General features: G+C 39.7%; 1 protein-coding gene across 1 annotated transcript in view; it reads right to left on the minus strand.

Moving 5' to 3' along the window:
- Positions 1 to 21094, minus strand: part of casz1 (castor zinc finger 1) — a 234454-nt gene that overhangs the window by 107622 nt on the left and 105738 nt on the right. Inside the window, exon 4 of the mRNA XM_017708217.2 lies at positions 8903 to 8953. The gene's annotated coding sequence lies outside the window, so the exon portion shown is untranslated. The remainder of the gene's footprint in view (positions 1 to 8902; positions 8954 to 21094) is intronic.

The raw sequence follows: 21094 nt of genomic DNA on the forward strand, positions 1-21094 counted from the left end.
TGCTTTTTTGTCTCTGGGAACACTCCCCAAATGTTTTATTCAACATTTGGCATGTTCACTGCTGATTCTGTTTAAAACAGTACTTCATACTTCAAAAGACTCTGTTTCAGGTATTCAAAATACACACACACACACACACACACACACACACACACACACACACACACACACACACACACACACACACACACACAGACCTCATCACTGATGGTGTTTTGGATTACTTGGATCTAAGACTGAACTTTGGAGGTGTGGAAAAATATCCCTGCTGAGAAACTGAGATCAAGTCTCAATTCAATTCAAATATAAAATAAATATTACTTATTAATAGATTTATAAAATAACTATTTACTACCTATAATCCCAAAAATCACATTTTATGCAGTTAATCACAATCAATCATTTGCCTAAAGAGACTTTTTTCCATTTAAATAGTCCATTTGTTCATTATTATTGTGGAAAGCAAAGTGATTTAATGAATTAATGTTTCGTGGAAACTTATGTAACTCAGTCTATGTTTGTGTTTCTTAAGAAGCAGAGGTATGAGAAAACAAACATACACATCTCCCCTAAACACAGCCAGGCCAATCCAAAGATGGTAAGAGGATTAAATTACGTGGTCCAGTGAATGCCAAGTAAGTTGTGGGCTAATCTTGCCTTAAAGACCACTGTCTCCTGACCTAGATGATTCAAAACTACAACATAGAGAAACACACCCTGGGTGCTATTACAGGTGAGGGGGTGGCCAGGCTGTATACTCATGGACACACACACACAAACACACATTATCATATCAATGCACAAACGCACAGGTCTTATTCAGCCAAGGAAGCTCTGTCCTCTCAATGTAACTCTGCTGATTCCAACCTAAGATCACATGACCATCCTGTAGAATTGATGAACTTTGTTTTGTTTTCTTTTAATAAACTCACCACATGCTCGATGTGCTGGTTAACTCAAAAACAGTGTAGCTCCAACATTTACTCCTTACACCTTACTGTACAACGGCCCACATCATCTGGTCATTAAAATGTCTGATAAAAAACAAAATGTGTAAAAATATAACTGTGAAAGTGCTAATGCTCAATATCTGAGGTCTGTCATTAAAACAAAAGTTTAAATTGGAATTAGAGAAGCACAATATATTATTACTTGTTATCCGTTATTGTGCTTTTGGCCTTCATGATACTGATATCACAGAAAGTGGATATGCAAATGAACCTTTTAACCAAACCAGCCCATTCCTACATTAGTACAGGAGGAAAAAGTTGAAAAGATTTCTCCTTATACATTTACAGCATTTTGCTGACGCTCTTATCCAGAGCGACATACAATTTGATCATTTTACACAGGTAGGCCAAGGTGGTGTTAGGAGTCTTGCCCAAGGACCCCTATTGGTATAGTGTAGGGTGCTTGCCCTGGTCGGGGATTGAACCCCAGTCTACAGCGTAGAAGGCAAAGGTGTTAACCACTACACTAACCAACCACGCCTCCTGTTTGCAACAGCCTAATGTAAAAAAACGTGGACTGAAATCTTAAAATGCTGACACGTCAAATAAATTGCCTGGTTTCTACTAATATTGACTTGGTACAAAATAATGATTTAGTATCTCAATGAAAGAGAGATATTATGTCAAAATGAATTTGTTAATTTCTAAAAATATTAACTTGTCAAAATTCCCCAAAAAAGTTATTTTGAGATACTACCTCAACATCTCAAGAAAACACTTCATTATCTTAATAAACAGTTTAATTAAAAACAGTTTTAACAGTTTTAATAAAAAAAAAACATTATGTTGAGATACAAAGTCAAAAAATTACATAGTGCCAGAAATAGAGAAGAAGGGAAAATGGCATTTTTTACCCCCACATTGTAAGAATAGGCCCATTTACACCTTATAGACACTCCTGTTCTAAGTGAAACAGCTTGAAACATAGAAAGCGCAACACCTTAAGCCACTGTGAAAGTTTCACAAGGGCTGCCAGTCCGAGGGAGCCTTTTATTGTAAATAATAAGATGCTCCATCTTTCAAAGATGTACTTTTCCTAAAGCATTGTTGATTGCCCTGTGTCCATTACTTGGAAGGATTATGATAATATTCCACATTGTGCTCGGCGTGATGCACAGGAAATTCAATACTCAAAAGGTTAATGCAATCAATTAGGATGACAAAGGAGTAAAGTAAAACCCTCCTGCTTGCTGAGAAAGGCGCAGGGGAAGGAGGGGGAGAGGTATTGAAAGCCTGAATGGAACTGCCGAGAGAAAAGAGGCACTCAAAATTCGAGAGAAAAGAGAAAAAAATGTCATCTATTCTATATATACTCTTCAAAGCCAACCGCTCAACGATTGCTCCCAGATACAAACACGCAGGAGCAGAGGTGAGGACAGGGAGAGTAAAAGAGCTAGAGAGAGAGAGAGAGAGAGAGAGAGAGAGAGAGAGAGAGAGAGAGAGAGAGAGAGAGAGAGAGAGAGAGAGAGAGAGATGCATCCTAAATGGCAAACTGCTATAATATATAGCTGATACAGAGACATATTTCTGCTTTGATGGTAAACAGGTATTGAAATGCCATAGAAAATGGACATATCTGAAGAAGAGTCTGCCTTGAGATTTATATATCACAATTGTCCAGGTTTCCCTCTAACTCCTCCAAGTTTCTCCTCTGTTTTTCGCAGGCATGTTTTTGGTTCAATATCTTAGTTTTGTCCACACACAGCTGTCATGCCGTGAATATTAACAATAATAAAACTGATGAAATTAAAAAGACAATCCCTTCTCTTCAGGAGGGAGACAATAGCCTTTATTATTTAGATAGATGCTACACTGGCGCACAACACAAAGGATTCCCATCACTGCAGATAAATGGATAAAGTTAGATAGCAGTATTGAGCCGTAGAACTATTGTGATAATCCATATTACCTTTTCAGTCGCTGGCTCAGTCTATCAGAGAGAGACAGCGATAATTACATCTTAGCAACCGTCTGTTGTGATAAAACGCGCAGAGAGGCACTGTAATGTTGCTTTATTGAGAGACTGCTCTGCAATACCTAATTTCCCACCAACCAGAGCCAGATTGTGCAAGAGGAGGGAGCAAAAATACTCCCGATCCAGACAGGAGCGCAGTGGAGACCACACCTGTCTCTAACACGTCCAGGTGTGACACATTTGGGAAAGCCTGTAGTTAGGAGTGGGCGATATGACAACAAAATATCATGATACTTTCAGACATTTTATCACAACTTTTCACTTTTATTTACGTTTGATAGATTTTTACACACAAAAAGTCTCAGATCACAGTTGCAGAAACTATAAGTATACACTGATTTTTATTTAATGTTTCACATACCACGCTGCACAAAATTCATATTAAACAGGCCTAATTATGTGCTCTTTGTAATGAAACATGCAGTTGGTCAGTGTCGATATAATGATATGTTGAAAAAAAGCATACTGTGACAACAGAAACATAATAACAATAAAATATTGTCATATTGGCTCTCACTACCTGGAACTAAAAGGGCCCACATCATGGTAAATCAAAATTAATAAGTATGCAAACATTTTTAAAGTTTTGAAGCAAGCTGTTCACTCCATACAGTCCATATATAGAAAATAAATTAATTTTCGTGATGTCAAATTGTGATGACAATGATGTTTTAAGATTTTTCAATGAGGTAAAATATGATTCTTGTAGCAAAATATGACCCAAGAGTCTTGTAACAAAAACAGCCTGTTTAATTCTAATGGCTAAAGTTGGAAAATGGTCACATAGAAATTAATTACTAATGACTAAATGTTACAAATGACCTAAGTGGAAAAATTTAGGATATTTGCCCTGTAATATCTTTATCACAGAGAGAAAACAAAGCAAACTGAAAAGCTGCTGCTGATGATCTGATGACAAAAAACATATCAGATTTCAAGCTCAGAGTCTAATTAAACTGATTCTAAGTACCTGATTCTAACGCAAGTCCTTTCACTGATTTAGCTGTTAACATGAACGGCTAGCCATTGTTGCTTGGCACTCTAAATAATGAGACATTGTTTCAGAAAGCCCTTGTGGTTGTTTCAACATGAGCGTAACACACGTCCACAATGCCATCATAAAGAAGTACAAGGCCACGCTGCATTCCAGTTTAACGCTAAACACATAATTTAGAGGATTTCTGATGCAACCCGTAACCAGACTCATTCACCAACAGGACAGGACAAATACCTAGTTAGCACAAGGTGATAGGCAGGGCCTTCCATTGTGGAGCCAAGAATTCCACTTTTTACAAGCGCAACTGCCGTAATTTGACCTACATTGCATTTTTCTGTCGCGGCATTTTGCAGGCCAGCGGCTGCGTCACCGGGACAAAGACCCCGGTGGGCTTTGAAGTTTTTTTTTCGGGGGGCTCCTGAAAAGGAGAGTGGGGGGACACCGCTTCTAACGTCCTGCCGACGCGGGGACCCTGGCTCTAAAGAAAAAACAAACGCTTTCAGCGGCGTTCCTGTGTGCGGTTCCTGCGTCCCGAACGCCGGCCTGGGGGAGGGCTTTCAGGAGTGATGGATGGGCTCGGAGGAAAGTCTATTCACATGGAGATGTTACATCATAAATATTTACACAGGGCCGCCGTTTCCATGTAGCCTCGGCTTGTTTTGACACACTGGAAAAAAATTCAAAGGCCTAAAAACAGAGAGAAAGAGGAAGAGAAAGAGAGAGAAAATGGGGCCTGGCAAACAAAAGAGCTGGTGATGGAGTCTTTTTTGTGATCGCAGTTCAGGGGAGATATTCTAAGCTGACAAAAACTCAGTGGAAAAAAGTGAAATAATAACTGGACACATTTCCCTTTTTCAGGACAATAGCACTTTGGTCAAGATTTAGGGTGGTGACATGCTTAGAAACACAGAGATAGCTCTTTTGGGCTGTTTAATAGATGGTTTAGGATGTGTCCATGTAATTACTAAAGAAGTAAAGAGCATCAACTCTAAAATCTGACAGCGCATGTCTCTGCACTACATCTGACCCTGGTGATCTTTAAAAAGCGCATGAGGAAGAAGGGAGCTGCCTGTTTTTTTTGTTGTTTTAAAAACAGCCCGGCCAATTCTTCACAGCTAGTGCAATTAAAAGCTTCCAACTCCCCGCAGAAGCCCTGAACCAATGAAAACAAATTTGGCAGTTTAATTTTCTTCCCACTGTTTGAGAGGGAATCCATTCTGGGAGGCTTCTGCTCTGCACCCGCCCGGTCTCTGGGAGCTTTGCGGAGCAGAGAAAGGCATGCAGGCCCCATGTTGGAGCCAGTTGGGCTTTCTGATTAGCTGAATTAAATATATCAAAACCCAATTAAGCTAACTATACTCCAGCCATTCAGGTTGCAGCGAGGGGAGAATTGGGTCATGATGCACGAGCTGCCTGGGCTTGGCACACTCTCTCCTCTTCGAAGGCAGACTGGGACTACTAAAGCATCCGGCTTATTAGGCCAAGACACAGCAAAACATGGCTTTACCCAAAGAGTTAGTCAAAAAAGCGGGGAAGGGGCATCTTAATCTCTTAAACTCCAGGCTTATTATTATTATCAGACATTAAATGAAGTCTAGCATTTTTCAGCCTATCTGTTACATCTGTAGCACACAGTCAACTTACACAGAGAAAAATGTTGTTCTTTTCCCTATGCTTTGTAAAAGAAAAGAAAGGGTGACTTGGTATGTAAATAAGTTATATATTTATGTAACTTGTTTGAGTAAACTTTCTGTACTTAACTTTGTGTTTTGAGGACCTAATTGTATACAGCATATATACATCATATAGCATCATATAGACATTATGTTACAAAAACCTTAAATTTTTAGGGTGTATTTAAAAACTTCTTCAAAATATCTGCATAAATAAATGGTCAACATGTATACAAAGTCATTCAGTGGGATTTGATGTGAAATTGTCTATTCTAGAAAAACTCATTGTGTCAGAATCATTTACAGTGGATGTGATAGGAACCAGACATCTGAAGAGTTAAAAACCTCTAAAAGCTACATCACGAAGCTATTACACAAAATCATTGCAAATACACTGCCGGGTGTCTGAGGCATTGTTTTAAGATGTCTTTGAGATAAAGTTTAGGCAAATAAAACATATTTATTAAAAAACCCATCCATGGCAGAGAGGCACATGCAGAGCACTAAGAGGGAAAATAACACCCATATGTACCTTTTCTGATTTGCCACTGTTTTATGATTAACAATACATTTAAATACTTATGTAGGCTCACTGTTTGGTTTTATAGCAAATAAAATGTCTATATTTGTGTTGTAGGCATCATGATCTCTAGTTCCCATCAAAACTGCCATAAACAAACCTAAGTTAGCCAGTTTCCCCACAATGCACCATTTCACATCAAACCACTCTGAATGACTTTCACAGTCTCAGTGACGGAATTATGTAGAAACTTCCCCATTAAGGCTCAGTATCGATTAACTACTATGAATTATCCAGTTACTGCTACGAAACTTCCTTAGAGTTTAAACGGTTAACAACATTCCCTCAAACCTTCAGCAGACAACAAAACTGCAAGGCAAATGGTGTTTGAATGAGACACATCTAGTTGCACACAAAGGCCTGACTGACACAAAACTATACTGTGGGTATTTGTTTGTCCAGCCCATGTCCAGCCATTTAATGCCGGTGGGCATGGGGGCTGTTGGATATTGTTTAGAAGTAGTTTGGCTATGATTGATGCTGCGAGTGTGTATTCTCCTCTGCGCTGCTGACTGACACTGGCAGGACAAAAGACTGCTGTGTGGCAGAGTCGAGCTCTGTGAGTCGCGTATCATGGTCAGGCCAACCCCCCTGGTCATGGGGATGACCCCCGGAATGACATGAGACAACACGCAGCATCACTCCTCCACACTCCTATCTCTGTTGACTTGAAAGCCAGGGGCAAAGCCACCGCCTCCCTCCCCAATGACAACAGCTTCTACCTCAGCACAACTGTCGTCTGCTTCCTTTCAGCTCGGAAGTGGAGCTGAGAACCATCAGGGGCTTTGATCTCACCGGACAAAACCTTTTTTTAAACTATATAAATACATTTTTAACCCTCTTAAACTCTAAAGGCTGTATGTGGGCCCATACTTCACTTCCTCACTCTCATTACTAAATCTTAGCAGTCACTGAATAATTTGAATAAAAACAGAATACAGTTTCTAAAAATGCCTGAAAAATTGAATAATAAGCTTTTAATCTCACTGTGGAACATTTGGTGATATTCCATAAAATCTGCTGTTAGTGAAAGTTTCTAAACAAGCACATGAACATATTCAGACGCAGTTCAGATTGGTATGCGCTATTGCTCATTATCAGACTACAAATTATATGTTAAGTACACTCCTATTCATGGATTGTCTTTCTTAAAAAGGTAGCTTATGACACAAATACAATACAAATCTAGACATTTTGGCTTTGTTAGATCATGGTCTTTACATATCAAATACATGCAACAACACTGGTGAGAAATCATGAGCCCGAGTGATGCAACCAACAAAGCCTTAGATCACAAGTTCAATCCCTGGTGATGCTACAACCATCCGTGGCTGGTGGTCTAAGAGAGCACAATTTGCTTTGCTCTCCAGATGGCTTTCCCTCTCTCACCATTGCTCAGCACGATACTATCCATCGTAGGTGTCTGTTAGCTGATGTAACAGGACTGGCAGTTAGCCCTCTCCTCCAAGTGTGTTAAGCCGTCCAGTGACGTCTCTCTGAGTCACATTACTTGGAGGAATCATGTGCCAGCCTTCAACCTCCTAGGTCTGGTAGCATTGAGTAACTAGGGGAAATCTAGCTAGTGGGTGAAACTAAACATGACTAAAGTATAAAAAACTGAGCACCTCCATATCAACTTTTAAAAGGCAGGGAGCAAACATATGCTTTTGATCCCCCCTTTTTTTAACTTCAATTTCTGATTGAGTGATCATGCACCTGTCTTGTTACTCACTCAGTCATTCACTCACTCACTCACTCACTCATTAACTCTGACACACTTTGTCGTTCACTAACTCACTTGTTCACTCAGTCATTCCTTCATTCTGATACTCACTCACTCACTCATTCAGTCACTCACTCACTCAGCAATTCACTCTAAATCAAAAACATAACGGTTTCTTGAAAACAAGTACAACGAGGATCTGCTATAGTTTTTGATGTGGAATGAATGCATCAGAGCAGATTCATGATTTGGCAGCGCACAGTGTGATCAAAATATGCCAAATTACATGGATAAATTTTATCTATCAAACAGCAGCTACTGAGCTGTATGAAATGTTAGTATTTTGCAGTAGGCAGCAAAGTGGAAATATCCATCTTCTTACTACTCTCACGCTATTATCTTGCTAATGCAAATCTAACAAGTTAGATGGCTAGACATGCTAGCTAGCTTGCTAATGCAGTGTAGATCTGAGCTAACCTCAGCTGGCTAGCTAGCATGAGCTAGCTTTTGCTAGGATATTTTTCTAAGAACCTAGCAACTGTCAGTATTTATTACTCTATTTCAACTTACTTCAACTTTACTCTCTCACTTCCACAAAAATCAGGTGTGTGTCACCTGAGATAACCTCCTTCTAATAAAGGCATGGTTTTTATCACGTTTAGTGGCTATTCTAAGTAAAATACATAAGGAATAGAACACAATATGCCATGCATAGACAAACATAGCTCACTTTGAGCCTATATGGAGAAGAATGTGAAGTGCATTCCAACACTTTCCTGTAAGTTAATCAGTCAGAAGAAAAAATGTTGTGAAACTAATAAGTAATTTGTCAATTTTTACGGCCAGAGCCACATTGATCCAAGTGCGATGAATGAGGACGCTTGATTTTCCTGTAGGGGAGGATACGAGAGGTGAAGATTACTCAAAGGTCCTGTCTGTCCTACCTTGTTCTTTCTCTGACAGAGCAAGTCACTCCATTCACAGGTTTACTTCATCTGCAAAACAGAAACAACAGCAAAAGAGGGCTTAGGTTAATGACACTGCTTTTCAAATGTTTTTTATGATTTTAAAATGCTTTAATACAAATTAGCATAGATTATTGTTTGGAATAACTTAACATATTAACGACTAGACTTATTTGAGAGAAATAATAACATACATCCAAATGACAACCATGTGAATGCTGTTTTAGGAATAATGCCAAAGCTCATATATTTTATGTCAGCACTCATCAACATGTAAACCTCTTAGGTGTTTAGACAGTCAGGCCAAAGGTGTGTGCTTTTAACGCTCTGGGGTCTAAGGGCATTTTATTTATTTGGTATATGTTTTTAAAGGTGCCTTTAAAGGCACTTGCATACGACATGATACCCACATGTTATATATCAAATTGTTCAAAACAATCTCAGCTCTCTCTGTAATTACACCGTTCTGACCTGGAGCACTGTGTAAACTGACAATTCGGCCCTAAAGCTAAAAAAACGAAGTCCAGTTTTAATATCTTAATTCTTAATATCACTTGTGAAAACGTAGCATTACTCATGTGGACAATGTTTTGGTATATATTTGGTAATATCAGATAAATGCTTTCCTCATCGCTATTTTTCAAAACTGTTGCAAAACGTTTTACACACCACACCTGTATCCAAGGTGAATACAAATATAAGGTTTTCGACATGACAAGTAAATCTTTACTGAATTCCTGAGTGTATTTTGGTAAGTTTCAAGCAAACTATAGCCAGAAATACGTATCCATCAATTACAGACGAGAGTCAGATGACAGACACACAGATCCACCAGTTCCATACGGTAAAAAGCAGGTGTCTTGTATCTTTACTTCATAGACTCCTTATGTGAGTAACGTATGATCTTGTGAGGAGACTGAATGAAAAAGGGCGACTCTCCCGATTTAGAAAAGGTTTGAAGCAAATTTTGCAAAGATAAACATCGACACCTGAGAGTTGACAATAGAACGCAAAAGAAAATTGTGAAATAATTATTTGGACAAAACCATCTCTTTATACCAAGGAAGACTCTGACAAACATAAAGATAAATATGCTCAAACTTGCAGTTGTTCTACGTTAAAAGACTCGTAACTTACATTTTTGAGAAGTTTATTTTATTAACATTTGTATAGTTGTATGTACCAAAAACTTTCCTCAGTTCTAAATGACTGTGCCTCATTTAAAAAGCATTCAGACTGAAACACTCCTTATAACATCAGTATAAATGGGTGGGGCTAAATTGCTGTAGGCTGAATAGGTGGGTACGAGTAATTTGGTTTTTGTGGCTGGTTTTGCAGCTTTCTCATATGGACTGTATGGACTGGGAACTAACGGCACATTTTATAACTCTTACACACTACATTACATTATGCAGATCCTTTAACTAAACTCTTTAATGTGTTTTTTTTGCAGTTATTGAGAAAATAACAGCAAAAACACAAATCTAAACCTTCCCTAAACTTTTGATGTGCAGTGTCCAAGGCAAACATCCATTCACAGATCACATAAAACACACTATTAACTCCACATATGGGTCCATGTACAATATAAAGTCACTAAGCACAAAGCACTGCTGAAGGTGCAGTCATTTTAACATCTCTGGGAAAAGAAGCCGTAATGAAGTGAACCAAAGCAGGAGCTCTTCAGCGACCTCTGCAGTGACCCCTTGCGTGCTCCCAGAGCACAGCCGTGTGATGTCAGCATCGAAAAAGACTGACAGGTGACGGCTCCCCCATTTCCCCGCAGAGACCCTGAGAGCAGGTGCATCGGCCGCTTAACCAGTTTTGTAAATATTTCAGCGCAGCTTGCCAATGATAATTTACTTAGAATCAGTAATCCTAAAATCTGATTGAGGGGAGGATTTTATTAGCCGAGATGACCTTGGCCAGCGCACATTAGCCGAGGCCAGCGCAACACTCATATTACACCGGGCAGTAAAGCCAAGTCAACTGTGACCACTTTCTTCTGATTCCCCTATAAGCAAACAGCAACATTGCAATGTATATATATATATAGCAATGTTGATGTGCTCGGAAAACAGTGAGCCACGCACCGCAGAGAGAGGTGTATACCATAAATGACACCATACAAACACTTCCCACAGTAGCTGATGGCTTTTCTATGGCTAAAACATGTTCAGTCGAGTGAAGTATTTCAATTTAACTGTAGCACTGCATACTTTTTTGTTATTGTTTTTCCTATGTTAAGATTAAATTTGTCATGATCCTAACTGGAAAACAGCCAAGAGGGGTCAACTTACACATTATGCCATACGCTGAACAGAGTTTAAAAACAAGCAGTAAGTGATGGTTTGGGCAAAAAATTTAATTTACACATTTTTTAATTATCCCAAATATAGTCAACCAGCTAAGACAGCTGTGGCAACTGAGGTTCTCTTTTTTAGCTTGGATTTAAAGTTATGAGGCTAATGCATCTAACAAACAAATTCAGGAGATGGCTGCTACTTCTCAGCCTAGCAAAATACTTTTATTCATGTTTATAGATGGCAATATTGTATAAAGTGTCAAAAACATGTAGTCTGTTTAAAGTAGCAGTTTATTACATTTTCTTGTATTTTTTTCCCTGAGTTCTACTTATTTTTTTGTCTTATTTTTAATAAATTTACCATTTTTCACCCTCTCTTTATCCCTTACAATTAAATGGACTGCTTTTGTTACAGGAGCATAGCGCTGCATCCTAACCTGTATCAAAAAAAGTGTAAGGTAACTTGTGAGGTAGGCAACAGACTTATGTGCAGCCTCACTTAGCCAAGAAGATAACATTACATTTAGCAAGTTAGCTAACTCACCAACCATTAACACTAAAAATATAAAAGTGAAAATAATGTTATCAGACAACTATTTACTTGCCACAGCATAGTGCTACACACATATAGCAAAGAAAGTATAGCTAATTGGTGTGTTTGGTGGCAGAGGAGTGTGTGCCAAGAAGCTAATTATGCAGTTAACAAGCTGGATAACATCCATATCACAAACTGTAAAACCGCAAAAAATAATAATAACATAGTCTCCCAACTGACCGTGTCCCATGCAGTCTAAAAATGTTTAAATGTTTTTGTTTCCTTCGTTTTTGGACACTGACTGAAGCTATATGAGGGGCCATTGAACACAGCTAAAGCAGTACTGCTCTTGGTCAAAAATGTGAATTCATGTTCAACGCAACCTGTAGCTTTGCACACAAAATGTATTTGCACACTCCAGAAGTTTTTCACATGAAATCACTCACTGTGGGGAATTCCATAAAAATGAATGTAATTTCACACATAAAACTTTGCTTGCAAACGCTAGTATGACTGGGCCTTTAGGCATGCAGCTTACACAATGCTAACTGGTGGAGTATTCACTTCCATTACTTGTTAGCTATATTAGCCTCATAGCCCCAGTGCTTATTGGTGGGGTATAAGCTTTCAAAACTCGTTAGAATGCATTAGCCTTGTAGCTCCTGTGCAAAACTTCAGACACTAAAGGTCTGATCGACTACACTAGGGGAAGGAGAAACTTGTGTATATATGATTTTTCACTATCCTTTTAAGGCATTATTTGATTAGTTGCTTGAAAAACAAAGAAAAAATTCCTAAAGCCTTTCAATAACTTTTCATAAAGACCACCTCTCTTTGCATGTCTATGGAACGTATGTGTACTGTACGAGAGTTGCCTGACTTGATGCATATCCCTATTTTGCATGCACTTCTTTACTGGTGTAAAGACAGCCTCTCCTTATTGCAGAGCCCTGCCATCTGTCCATGCCTGAGCACAGAGAGGCATTATTCCGTCCCCCCCTTTCTCTCTCTCCCTCTGTCTCTCTCGCACACACACTCCCCCCCATTACATGCACTTGAGTGACTGTGACAGCTCACAAAGTTTCCTAACCTTGAGAGCACACACGAGTGAAAAAGTAATAATAATTCGAACCTGGTCTCCCTACTTATTTTATATCTCCCCTCAGCAACCTAACTTCTACTCGGCAACAGTGCAGTTATTAATTCATGAGGCACTAATTAGTTCTTTGTTTAATTTTGTGTTAAACAGACTGACCGGAATGATAACGACTCGCGCTGTAGCGCTTTGGTCCCATGCTGCTCCTGTTTGCTACAACAAGGGAGCATCGTGCGACTAGCATGATGAACCCAATTCCCTTCTAAGTTGCACTTCATTAAGTCAAAATGTGACAAGGAGCTTAGAGGAGGAACTGGCAGATCCGATCGTACATAACAATGCAGGCCCAGTAAGTTTGGGGGGAGCCGTGCATTCCGGCATGCATGTTGCTAATTTTCTATTTTTAACCCTTGGGGGCCGTCTTCCATTTTCCTTTAATTGTTTTTGTTAGGGCCTACAGTGTCCTCCCTTTAAATTGCAGCTCCTATCAACTCCCCTGATCAAACCCCTGTGCAACATCTCCACAGCAGAGTAAACAACCAACTTGCCCTTTTGCACGACGTGGCGCGGGCAGAATGTGCTGGCAAATAGGTGAATTTAATAACACGTTTAGCGAGGTGGCGCAGACGCAGGCTCGCATCAAATGCAACGTGGCAACAAAGACATGTTGAGAGAGAAAATAGACAAAATAGAGATGTTGCCTTTTTTTGGCTTTCTAAACTGGAGGAACCTGCTGGGCGGTAGTGAAGGTGACGAACAAAAGCCTATCAAAAACAGAGTGGAATGCGAGAGCGTTGTAAGCCACCTCATATTTCTCATACCTCACCAAAGTAAGGAGAACACACACATAATTGAGAAGGCAATGAAATGCATATCTGAGATTTATGATCATCAGTTAAGAGCTTTTGCCAAGTTTTCAGTCATGAGAAAGCATGGCATTCTTTATTCTCACAAATATTTCAGCTGCATAGCAGACACACCTATAAGCCTTTTGCTCAGGTTTCACTTTGATGAGGCTTGATTGAAATTCTCAGAAATGTACAGCACTTAAAGTCTTGTGAGAACTGGTTATCTGTAAAAATGAAAATGTCTTCATTTGCTTTAAATATGAAAAAAGCCTTTTTCTCAGGTTAAGCAATACCCAAAGGCTTGATGAGATATTTACTCTCATAAGGATCTCCCCGTTATTTAAAGATACGATAAAAAAGGCCTGTAATTACACTGTATAATAGGAAAGATTGGCATTTTCAAAATCATTTTCATGTGGATGGAAATGACATTGCTCTGACTATTCTGTATTCACTGGTGCAGATAAATAAACAAGGCATGAAGAGAGAGAGAGAGAGCAAGAGAGAGAGAAAGAGAAAAAACACATGAACAGAGAGCGCAGAGTACAATGGCAAGCAGGTCAGTAATTAGAAAGTCTGTTTGCACAGTAATAATTTTAATATATTCATCAGGAAACAGGGCATGCCTTGCATGATAAAATGCCATCAAGGAAGATATCCCAGCACTCCCTTAACCTTTACTGCAGACTGGCAGCAGATTGTGGAGGATCTCAAAGACAAACCAGCTCGCCAATTATTGACACATATGGCCGGGCTCCCTTTGGCAAGGAAATTAGGCAGTGGACGGCCGACATGAAAACCTGACATTTAGAACCTGCCTTTGCTTCCTGGCAGGAAAGGCTTATTGGTTAGGTTTATTGGTTAAGTAACTCAATCAAGAATACACTGCACCTTTTAATGAAGCCAGAAGGGAGGTGTGGTACCAATACACCATGAGAAAGGGAAGCCAACACACCAGGACTTTCATTGTAAAAAAAAAAAAGAAAGAAAAAAAAGAAGCTATAATTGTCATTTCCATGACGTGGATTGCTGAATGGTGGCGGTAACCTTGTCTGATATTGTGGTTGCTGTTGATGCTATGGAAATTATTGCAAATTGTTTAACAGAACCCTGACATGTGAGAAACCTTGACCCTAATAACCCATTCACAAAACAGAAGAATACACCAGTGTAAAAAGAATGCAAAGGGAGGCAAAAAAGCTAATCATTGTCTGTCACATTCGTGCACTAAGATCACAACTGTGTAAAATCACTTAAAGTATGAAATACACCTGTGCACACAGAGAGAAGGGATGCAGATGTAGCTGACCTCCGAACAACTAAATAAATGTCTAACCCCTTGACATCTAGACACTTGTCAGCACACCTAGACTTTCCGTGCTCAAAAAAACGTGTTACTCAGTGTTAAAAAAAACAACTCAGTGTTAATGGAACAAGTCAGTTTGGACCACTTCTGTTGGTCTGCTGGTCTTGAAACATTTACACGCTGCAAACACCAATGTGAATGGAGGTACAATGTTACATTCTGACAGAGCTGATATGTTAGTAGTGTGAAGAATGTGCTGAATTAATGTATGCCTCTTAAAATGTGTGACGTTTTTGTCAAAATCCTGAAGTGTTTTGCACACTGTAACCAATGACTTGCAAAAGCAACATTAAGGTTGTTCATTAAGGTTGTACAGTAAACATGTACATGGCTGCTGACGTCAAATATCACTTCAGAGCTAGAGGAACCTAAAATACAAACAAGTGTACAATACATCTTAGGCTAACAAATCTTACTAGAATACATGACCAATCCATTGTTTTCATGTCCTGACTTCGTTTGTTAGGAAAATAAAATTAGAAACCCCCTCCAGTTTACAAAGCCTTGGCTAAAAAAAAAAGGCATCAATAATTACATGATACTGAGGACGCACGACTGGAGCCATGAGCGCACACAGCCTTTCCTCTCCTGCTTTGGTCCTTTCAAATACTGTGTGCTCCCCTCTGAGCCTCTATTCAACAGCCATGGCACAATGAAAAATCGAACATTTACTTAATAGCGCTTCTTATGCAGAGTTGACAGAGGCGGGTAGGCCTCCTTTTTTGCTGTCACTTTTGGGTGCTATTCTCCGTTGCCTGCTGGAGAGGACAGGCCTGGGCTGAGGGCAAGCTACCTCTGTGCCCCGTCTTGCCCTCCTGCCCTAATTTTTGTTGTCCCTCTCTTTGAAATGGAGCGCTCACGTGGGAGCGAAGAATGGGGAGCGATACGCAACAAGTGCCAGCGCCATGGAAACCACCATTTTCCCCCCAAAATATTCTTTTCTGTCCCTTTGAAGACCTGTCACCATGCAAAGCAAGCATCAGCCAACCCCGAGCCCAGGCGTGACAAAGCCTCTTTTCTGCCTTATACTTGATTGATTAAAAAACTTTTTAGCAAAACCATGTTACGGGACAAAAAAAGTGACACATGGAAGAAAGGGGCCGAGGGCAAGGTTTCCGTGGTAATATCATAGAGAGCAGAGGAGGCAGGGGGGCCAGGGGCCAGGCCGAGCATGAAAATGGACTACAATAGCGATTAAGATGATTAGAGAAAGAAGGACATTTGTGGAAGCACTTCTTATGACATCCAACAGCACAATCTGGAAATGTCATAAAATCAAAACTTTGCATATGATTATGGGTGGTAAAGCGCCAGTTTCCAAGATCTGAGGGAAATGCTGCATGGGCTAACAACCCTTGATTGCATGGTTGTGGTGTATTTTTAGAATCCTTCTTAGAAAAGCCCCGTATTTCACTCAGTTATTGAACTTCCTGTTAACCAGATGGGTCTTGACAGCCCTGTTTGATTAGCTATGTTACCATAACCACCCAGCCTTCTTATGATGCATGATCTCCAGCTAACGGCTCTTGGTGCCTGCGTCTATGTAATCTCCACTGATCCCCAGTCTAGTATCCTGTATGATGATTATTAATGCTTTTTGCATTATGTTTCCTCCGCACTGCTGTGCAAACCACTCGTGTTACTCATGTATGAAAAGTGATCAATATGCTACATAGTGCAAATTTCAGCCGTCTTGTTGACCTAAGTGACAGGCCATTTAAAAGGGAGCGAGGCGGACCAAGCAAGCCAGATTCTGCACCCAAGACAGGCCTCATCATTTATTCATCTCTAAAAACAAGTCAATACAAACAGTTCATCGGCAGGCAAGGCCTTCAGTCGCCCATTCAGCTCAGAGATAGATCACTGTTAGTTATAAAACCTGAGAAAATGACAGAAAGACTTGGATGAACTTTGATAAAATGAAAATGGGTAAAGCGATTCTGTGAATTCAGGTTTTCAAATGTAGTTGAGCAGGCAAAACATGTTTGGTATCTAACAATTGCTTTTTTAGTTTTGCACTGAAGCTACAAAATTAATGTAAAGTACTTAACAACATTACAAGGTGACAGTTTATGCATGCAGTATTTATAAGCTTATATAAGCTTAGTTTTCTTTTTTGCTGCAAAAAAGACATTTTAATGGCCTCTACATTTGTTGCTTATTTGTAAACTGTATTCAGGGTATGACACATATATAGTTGCTTGTGTAATTTGCCCTTCTTTGTTGTTTTCCTCCAGTTCTGAGATGAACAGGCCATATTTACTGTGCGCGTATGAAGGACTGCACTCCAGCAACACAAGCCTCAGCAGGAGAAAATCAGTATTCTAGAGCTGGCCAATCTGAGCTCAAAAAGGCCTAAGCAAATCCCTACGGCGGAGGTGTCAGACGCAAAATGACGAAAATCTGCTCCTTGACAGGGAGTCATTTATATTTTAGCTTCGTTCCATTATCTTAACGAATCCATCATCAGCCAATGCAATATTAACAGCAGAAAATCAACTCATTAGATCCAGGGGGATTTAATCAAGATTGCAATCATGTATGCGGTTCCTGGAGAGTTTGATTTTTTTTTTTCTTTTTGGTCCTTTCCACATAATTGGCGCATCTCAGATCTTAATAAATTATTCTCTGTCTCAGATTGATGCCCTTTTTTTCCCTCCCTCTCACGCCAGGCTCTGGCTCCGACTATAATATTTACCATAAACATTATTATGTCATGGGCACACAGTTTAAAATGGCCTTTAGCTAACTCTGAGAGGTAATTGGCTTTTCTATTTCTCTCTCGTTTTCTTGTTAATTGCCAAATGATATTGCTAAATGTCTCCCAAGAAGGAGAGAAAGCACTTTGCTTTAGCTACACTGTACTGCCTTTTGAAGCCTAGCCTGGTGTAAATTCTGAATTATATTTTTGTTAGTTTAAAACCTACACAGTAAACATCACTCTGTTATTTCTAAAACTTGTTTGGCGGTAATAAAATCAGCTGCATCTATGCTTTATACTGTTGTGTAAGTCACAGACCACCTTTCATTACATAATTTCCAGTTAAAATGGCCATTAAGTACACATTATTTATTCTTCAATGTGCAGAAGCAGAAGACACTTAACTATACATATGACTCAACAACTATATACACGTTTCAGTATTTAGTGTGTCCATCCTTCGCCTTTATTCCAGCTTCCATTCTTTTCCAGAGACTCGCTTTCAGGTTTTCAAAGAAACCTGCAGGAATACTTTTGCACCTCCAAACTTCAGTCTTGGAAGTTGGTTACATTTTCAGGTTCTTGTGATCCAAGTGAACCCAAACACACTGAGTGATGAGATCTGGATGCTGGGGCAGTTTTTCTTTGTTTGATTTGCAAATTTTCTTCTTTTTTGTCTGTTTTTTTTTTCAATAATAGCTTCTTGACAGCTATACTTCCTTTCAGGCTCATAGTGCTGAGTTGACTTCTATGGACAGAAAGACCTGTAGATTTTTCAGATTTGTGGCAAGTGAATCTATTTTTTTTTTTTTTCATATTTCTTTTAGTAATTTTTGTACTCTGGTCTTTTGTTTTCCCTTGTTTTATTTTGATTTTCCATTATGCAAGTGGATCGTATCTTTTTGCAATTCTTTTGAATATCAATATAAGATATCAAAATTGCATATGAACTTTAAAACAAAAGGCAAAAGCCCTTGCTGGCCTGACTCTTATGTCAGATTCATCAAAATGTGATGAATGTGGCAGCATTTCTCGATATGAGCACACAGACTAAAGAGGAAAAGATGATCAAGCAGGCTAATACAAGTTGAGCTGGTATTATCAACAACAGCAGCATACGCTTATAGAGAGCTAAATGATGTCAGCAGTTACTTAGATAATCCAACATACTTATAAATGCTCAGCTGACAGTATCAGAGAGATGGGGCTTCTGAAATACACTGTAAAAGAAATAGTATAAAGTTGTTTCAGACCATTCCATTGAAAAGATACTGTGATCAGTAATTGCCCTCTACTTAAAGAAACCGGCTAGCATAAAGAATAACAGTGTTCTGTGCAGATGCTCACAGAAAAAGCCCATTACCTATGTAATCTTACATGTGACTCTTTTAATTCTACTTTGTAGGCAAATATTAGTCATCTAAAGGCAGCTTGCACAGTTAAACAAGTAAGCAGGGAGATAGGTAATCTCTCGAGACGTGCAAGAACGCAGCTTCAAACAACCAAAACCTATTTTTTTCAGGGCTTGTAGACACTGAACACTGAACAGAACACTAAATAGCAACTTCAGTTTCTAATACGCTGACAATTCCTATAACAAATGCTCCAAACACCAGGCACAATGCAGACGTGAGTTAAATAGAGCCCTCGGACATGCCCAGGCCTGGCCTGTTGCCACAGCTACGCAAAGCCAACACACAAAATATATGGTGTTAACAAAACTCAAAGAGGAGCGAAATGCAAGCACAAGCAAACAAGTCTGACAGTCTTATTCAACAAACTGGCTTGAGCAAAAGCACCTTTGGAAACTTTTCTGAAAGTCAGTGCGAAGTGATAAAATTATTACTTTTTAAGTTTCCTATATTTCTGGCGGGTTCAGGGTTAGACTTAGCTATTACATATAGCTATGTATATAATACACATGGTGCATATGATTATGACATAGAGATTCACATCTTGTCACTTCTTAACTTTCAGCGTAGGTTAATCTACCAAGATTGCATTCTCAGCCATTTTGCATTTTGAACCACTTCTATTTGTCTGTTGGTCATAAAATTTTGACAAATTATAACCAGCAGCAGGCTATTATGTGAAAAATTACATAGAATGTACAAAAACAAAACTTTTGTCCCAACAGTGAGAATATACTTTTATATATGTGCTTATATATGTGCTCAAACACAAACACACACACACACATTTTTCATAGAATACATATATATATATACATACATACATACACTGCTCAAAAAAATAAAGGGAACACTCAAATAATCCTAGATCTGAATGAATGAAATATTCTCATTGAATACTTTGTTCTGTACAAACTTGAATGTGCTGACAACAAAATCACACAAAAATCATCAATGGAAATCAAATTTATTAACCAATGGAGGCCTGGATTTGGAGTTACACACAAAATTAAAGTGGAAAAACACACTACAGGCTGATCCAACTTTGATGTAATGTCCTTAAAACAAGTCAAAATGAGGCTCAGTATTGTGTGTGGCCTCCACGTGCCTGTATGACCTCCCTACATCGCCTGGGCATGCTCCTGATGAGGTGGTAGATGGTCTCCTGAGGGATCTCCTCCCAGACCTGGACTAAAGCATCCGCCAACTCCTGGACAGTCTGTGGTGCAACGTGGCGTTGGTGGATGGAGTGAGACATGATGTCCCAGATGTGCTCAATCGGATTCAGGTCTGGGGAACAGGCGGGCCAGTCCATAGCTTCAATGCCTTCATCTTGCAGGAACTGCTGACACACTCCAGCCACATGAGGTCTAGCATTGTCCTGCATTAAGAGGAACCCAGGGCCAACCGCACCAGCATATGGTCTCACAAGGGGTCTGAGGATCTCATCTCGGTACCTAATGGCAGTCAGGCTACCTCTGGCGAGCACATGGATGGCTGTGCGGCCCTCCAAAGAAATGCCACCCCACACCATTACTGACCCACTGCCAAACCGGTCATGCTGAAGGCTGTTACAGGCAGCAGATCGCTCTCCACGGTGTCTCCAGACTCTGTCACGTCTGTCACATGTGCTCAGTGTGAACCTGCTTTAATCTGTGAAGAGCACAGGGCGCCAGTGGCGAATTTGCTGGTGTTCTCTGGCAAATGCCAAGCATCCTGCACAGTGTTGGGCTGTGAGCACAACCCCCATCTGTGGACGTCGGGCCCTCATACCATCCTCATGGAGTCGGTTTCTAACCGTTTGTGCAGACACATGCACATTTGTGGCCTGCTGGAGGTCATTTTGCAGGGCTCTGGCAGTGCTCCTCCTGTTTGTCCTTGCACAAAGGTGGAGGTAGTGGTCCTGCT

This window comes from Pygocentrus nattereri, chromosome 9, assembly GCF_015220715.1.
Source record: "Pygocentrus nattereri isolate fPygNat1 chromosome 9, fPygNat1.pri, whole genome shotgun sequence".
Lineage (NCBI taxonomy): Eukaryota > Metazoa > Chordata > Actinopteri > Characiformes > Serrasalmidae > Pygocentrus > Pygocentrus nattereri.